Raw genomic sequence first — 6,830 nt, forward strand, 5'->3', positions numbered from 1 at the left:
CTTACAACATTCCTCAATTTTTTTAAAGTTTAGGGATATTGACATAAATGGCCATTTTACTCTCATCATAGCAAGCAGCTAAAGAAAAAAGTGTTGTTCTTCTCATACCAATTTCAATCTCTCATTGAAAGGAGTGTTGAAGTAGGGAAAAATGTCCATGGCTGATGAGATTACAACTAATAATCTCCACAACCATGGAGAGGAGACATATATGAGCCATTTAATGAAGCTGGGTATTTTGCAAATGTTATGGAAACTGGGTATGCTTATCACCATGAGATCTCACCTGAACATATGAGGTATCACAATCAAAATCAGAAGCAAATCCATACTCTCAATAGAAACAGAGGGCACCAGATTCATATGATAAAGGGCTAGTGGACTGTAGAGGAAGATAGGTATTTCATTATTCTTCTTTGAAGGCTGTTTTTTCCCCTTCTCCTTTGGTTTTCCTTTTGTGACTAATGGTGAAAAACATTAAAAGGCTGTTTTTAGGGGCAGATTTTGAAGGTGGTTTCTGTTTTGAGATTCTTTATTGAATGATTTTGGCTCAAACAATGTATTTTAAGGTTTGGCTTGTTTAAATGATTTATATAGAAACAGGAGAATAGATATGTAGTGATGTTTCTGATTAAGCTTCCCAAGATTTTTCTGCAACATATCTAAGAAATCAAGTAATGTTATGTATATATAATTTGTTGTTGGCGCTCTTCAACATGTTATGGTTTTTTTCAGTTTGAACAACATATTTTAAATAGATTTTGATTTGTTTAGGTGATATATTTGATTAAGAATATATCATTGATGATAACTCATGTGGCCTCCATTGTAATTTTCAAAGGTTTTCTTATTTGTTAGGCATTAAAGTGAGAAATCCATGTTATATTTGTGCAGGTTGCTTGTGAAACTGGTCAAAAAGCATGGGGTGCACAAATGGTCAGAAATAGCAAAAATGCTGATAGGCCGTGTTGGAAAACAGTGTCGAGAAAGATGGCACAATCATTTATGTCCTGGCATTAAGGTGATTTGCATGCTTTTTCTATTTTTATCTTTGACTAATGATTTAAATTCATTTTGACTTTTGACCTCCCTTGGTAGCTTCCACGCTTTAGGCTTGTGTTTTGCATGTCTGAACCTTCCATTAACTTTTCATTTGGGATGCTACTATGGTTTTGCATAGAGAGATTCGTGGAGTGAAGAGGAGGAAAGGATGATTATAAAGGCACACAAAGCATTGGGGAATAAATGGGTAGAGATTGAAAAACAAATTCCGAGAAGAACAGAGAATGCAATTAAAAATCACTGGAATGCTACCAAGCGTAGGCAATCTGGCAGAAGAAGATGTAAAGGTGGTGGCAGCCATGAGAGGAGCTCCATTTTACAGGAATACATTTGGAGTTTGAATGGTTCAAATGCAAACAAATCCTCCTCCTCCTTTGAGAATGATGTGCCCATGATGAGCGATTCCACTCTCTCATTTTTGCACTCTTCTCCCATGAGTGACAACAACAACAACACTACAAGCAGCATGCCTCCTATCTTTTCATGGAACTCAGATCTTAACATGTCTTTTCTACTGGATGGATTTTCAACTAGGGATGTTGAAATCATGTTGTTGGATGAATCAATTGGTATAAACAAGGTGGACTATTTAGATCATGGGAAGGCAGATATTGATAGCTTTGAAATGGTGTTTGGATCTGACACTCCCTAATTTGATGTTGTGTAGATTCATTATTATTTTATTGGATGGTTTTTGGATTAGGAAAAATCATATTATTTAATGATTTCATGAGTGTAAATAAGTGGATTACTTAAAGGATGGAAAGGGAGAGATACATTACTGGATCGTTTTTGAGCAGAGATGATGAAACAATATTGTTGGAGAAATTCATGGATGTAAACAAGGTAGGTTGTTCAGAATATGGAAAGAGATAAGATTATTGGATGGCTTTTTAGTAGAGATTATGAAACCATTTTGTTCTTGATACATTTGTGAATATAAACAAGATAGATTGTTTAGAGCATGGAAAGAGATTTTAATTTCTTCCAATGGTATTGGGATTTCACATTCCCCATTTATTTTATGTAAATTGATTATTATTTTATGATATTTTTATATCAAAATTTTGTTGATATATATATATATATATATATATATATATATATATATATATATATATATATATTGTGTATGATAATTTCTATATATTTTAATTTATTAATTACAAAATAAATTTAATATAAATTCATTATTATTTTATGATATTTCCTAAGATAATATATAAAATTTATAATTTTTTATAAATGGTTAAAAAGATCTTCAAATATCTTTACTGCATCTTGTTAAATTAATTCAATTTGTGTATGTGTGGGCACTTTTTTAATGTCTTTTGAGGAATGATGATGATGGTGAACTAATCTTGTGTAGTGTCTATGTGGCACAACATCTATCAATTGAAAAAATATTTATTTTAGAATTATACACACAAAATAGTATCATTTCTCCCTCATAGGCAAGGGTGGATATACTAACTATAATGTCTCTTGGTAGCACTTTGATTAAAGTGATGAATTATTTTTAATATATGTGACACTATTCCTTTTAAGTTATCTGAGAAAAGACAAAAAGGGTCCAACACAAGGGGATTATCAAAGAAAATCCATTGTGAGGATTAATAGGGAAGAGGTGCATAGCAAGGACAACTTTAAGAGTAATGGTAAAATTTAAACCTCAATCTGGTGTTATTGTTGTTACATTTAACTTGATATCATTAGAATTGTCTAGTCTATTAGTTTCTATTGACTTGAAGAAAACCTAATTGATTTTTTATTGTTATAAAATGAGCTAACTTTCATTCTCTATTCATTTTATTGTGATATTACAAGCGTGTCCTATACATAGTTTATATTGATGCAATTCAAATACTTTTGGCCTTTATCCATAAATAAATCCATGTGAAACCATAAACTATTAGCCAAAGTAGTTTTGTAGCCAAAATAGCCTATTAGACAAACAATTCACACCTTTTTTATGCATTATATTGAACAATTCATATGACTTGTTTTATCTTACATATTTTGCATACATTTATGCCAAAACTTTTTATCTATGCATTCTCAAAATTCATTTTCCCATTATGCTTGGATAGATATCCATGCCTTATTCTAAATTTCATATTAACCAAAACTTGTTTCTTTCCAAGATATTTAGATCTAACTTTTGACTTATTATTTAAATCATAGCTAATGTTTCTAATTTTGTCAAGAATTAAAGTAATATTTCCTTTGGTGAGAAATAGATAGATTGATACAGATCACACAACTTAAAAAAAAACAAATCTCTATTTAGAGGAGTTATACAATCATTTAAAGAAACAAAGATTGGTTCATATTAAGACATCATATTTTTCCTTAAGACAAGCCTAGATTCAAGTTCCATAAGTCAATCAACAAGATTTAAGTAATGATCATGCATAATGAAGACTTAAATTGGATATTAATATATAAAGATATGTTAATGATCTTGCATCAATCTTTTGAGTGTCCTTTTATATACTCTACCTAAAAATGCTTAACATCATGTGATCTCCACTACCAAACATTCAAGAATGAACATAATATGGGTGAATTAAATTCAAACTTTTTAATCCTATAGTATGTGAAGTATAAAATGTGATCCATCTTTTAGATTTATCAAATGTGAAATTGTTTGAAAGTTATATGCATTTTCAATCAACCTATCAATCAAGACTTTAACTATAATGTGTCTAGAAAATAAATAATAAGCATTCATTAAATCAGAGATAAGACACAAATTATATTGTTGGAAAGGTGACAATTTTCATAATAAGCCATTTTTGTCTTATGAATTTTGGGTAAAAGTATTATTGACCACATGGGTGAAGCCTAAACATTTATTGAGATATTGAAAACATGTTTTTTTAATTTTACATCTCTAGGTGTGGCATCTCCAAGAAAAATCTCATAGCAATCAAAGGCAAAATTTGGCAAAAGAGTTATGTCCAAAATATGAATATCTAATAGTAATGGATGTCCATTTTTAAAATGCTAATGAATTATGATTCCTCAATTTTTTTAAAATATAATATTCTGAAAATGAATACATTTTGCTTTTCTAAATAGTTATTCATATTGAAAAGCCTAAAAAATCATTTGTAGAATGGGCATAACTTTTATAGTTTTATCCAAATTTCAATTTTCATAGTAATAAATAAAAGTGATTTTGAGCTCTAAATAATGCAATAGGAAGTTTTTTCTATAGCATACATAAAAATAATTATAATTAAGTTTATCCTTCATATTAAAAAATTAAATGTACACAACTTTTGCATATGATTTTTATATTTCAAGATTTATAATTCTCAAAATACATGAAAAATTAAGTTAATAATTAATAAAAAAAAAAAACTTAGTCATTTTTCAATGGAAAGTTGTAAATTTTGATAATCCCCTCTCTCTCTCTCTCTCTCTCTCTCACACACACACACACACACACACTCATGTAAACCTAGATTGGTTCATCACCCTTTTAACATCCCTCTATTTATGCCCCTATTTGCTCAAAACATAGCTTTAAAATACCAATAGTCACTAGGTAAAACCATAATTCTTCCAAAGGAAGATGTTACTTTCATTCCTTCTAAAAATTGCATCACAACTAGGTAAGAGTGATGTTGAGCTGTCATTTTGCATGATGCTTAATGGCAGGAGTCCTTTTGAACGCCTCTCTTGAAAAGCTAATCTAGAATCAACTCCAAGGTTCTAGGCAATCTTACAACCTACTAGAATTTTCTCAATTGAAGATAACTATATTTGTTCATAGGGAGGCCTTTGCTAGTTCCAAACAATTAAGATAAGATGTTTGATTTGCTATTTTGAACAGTAACCACAAAAGAGATATTTTTTATTTTTTTTGTTTTATGGTGAATGCAATTTATCAATGCAACTATATGAATTCCTAATTTAACCAAGTGTTAGCAAAGAAAATCAAAAATATGAGGTAATGAGAGATTAAAGAAAATAACTTGAAAGGGAAATTCTTAATGGACATAAACCACAGTAACAACACATCTATGAGTCAAATCACAAAAAAAATAGGTAGGAAAGCAATAAAAATAGGAACAATGCTTCCTCAATTCCACTAATGCAATCATCGATGGGAACTTAATAATAACCAAAAGATGTTTCACTTTTCATCAAATTCCAAGGCCATAGAAAGTGTGCTCATGTGAGACAAGAAGCTATGTAGGAACAATGGGTGATCTTTTCTCCAACTAGGTACGTTAGCAGAATTTGTTAACATGAGGCAATCGCCAGAACTTAAAGATCGACAATCAAATCAATACAATAAAACCATTGGCTCAATTATTATTCATGAATATGAATTCAAAAAATTAACACATTTTGACAAGAACAACTACACTCAGAATGAGAGCACCAATAGCATATATTATTATATCAAAATAATGACCTAGAGTACATATTACATCCATGCATTTATAAGAACACATCTCCTCTTTTTGTGTTGAGAGTGAGAGTTCTTAAAATGAAAACACATGCTAAAAACTAATAAAACAAATCTAATTATATACAAATTGACTCTCTAAATGGTGCTAAGTAGGTCTCCACCCTTTTTTATATCAATTAATGGGTGCATGAGCCTTTACATGACTTAAAATAAAAAAAGAATCAGAAAATAAGAAGAAGGAAGTTGCAAGAGGATCTGTGAGTCACTAGAAGCTCTAAAAATGGAAGTGTAAAATTTCATAATAGATGAAGATAATCACACCATTGTCTTTCGCAAGGATACTATATCTATTCTAAAGACTACCCATTCCATCATGAATTACACTTGAATTTTCAACCCAGGGACGTAGGACTTGAAATGGGTCAGCATGGTATGTGCACTAAGCTGCAAGAAAGTAAAATGCATGAAAAGAATCTATACTATTGTTACAAAATAGTAACACACTTGGACTAACAACAAATAATTGTAGAATCTATATAGGTGTTAAGAGTCTTAACACCTATGCCGCAGGAAAGTAAAATGCATGAAAAGAATCTATACTATTGTTACAAAATAGTAACACACTTGGACTAACAAAAAATAACTATAGAAAGCTTTGGAAAATGAACCTAAACTAGTTAACAACTCAAAACATCCACCATGATCATTTTCTATAAGTGTTGCAGGAACTTTCATAGTAACAATGTTGCAGGACTAGTACAGTAAATCTATCTTGAAAACATGAAATTGTAAAGAATGAATCTACTCTACCTAAATCTATTCCACCTTCCAAGTGGGCCTCCTTGGTTGGTTTCAAATAACTACAAACACAACAAGTATTCCAAAATCACTCTTTCATTAAAATCCTTCTTGGATTACATCAACTGAATAATTCATGAAGAACATAAAAAGAGTAGCTTCTAAATCTTAAAACAACATTGTCTATATTCTCATTAGCTTACTAAGACAATCTGAATCCATTATATAGAGGATTGGATACTTATTAAAAACATGACATAAAAGTCTTGAACAATCATTGCCAGAAAAGAAGGTGGAAGATCAATCATGACATAGTACATTTACTACGAAGCAACATAATAACAACTTGCAGGAAATATAGCAAGTTGTGTCTCCTAGATTTTCTAGAATAGTAACTCCTCTGTAGGCATGACTTATCCATAGGAACTAAACTGCGCTTTCCTTGCCACAATTGGTCTCCATCATCCTCTTTATTTAATGCAATAATCACCACCCTTTGCATCGCTCTTCATTTTCCTAAAAGTTAGAATCATCTGGAACA

General features: G+C 30.6%; 1 pseudogene; it reads left to right on the forward strand.

Annotated features, from left to right (window-relative positions):
- Nucleotides 1-249: 249 nt before the first annotated feature.
- On the forward strand, nt 250-1,714 carry LOC149557325 (transcription factor MYB98 pseudogene; annotated as a pseudogene).
- The last annotated feature ends 5,116 nt before the right edge of the window (nt 1,715-6,830 follow it).

The sequence above is a fragment of the Cupressus sempervirens genome, chromosome 5 (assembly GCF_028749045.1).
Source record: "Cupressus sempervirens isolate cs-2001-9-10 chromosome 5, ASM2874904v1, whole genome shotgun sequence".
NCBI classification, from domain to species: domain Eukaryota; kingdom Viridiplantae; phylum Streptophyta; class Pinopsida; order Cupressales; family Cupressaceae; genus Cupressus; species Cupressus sempervirens.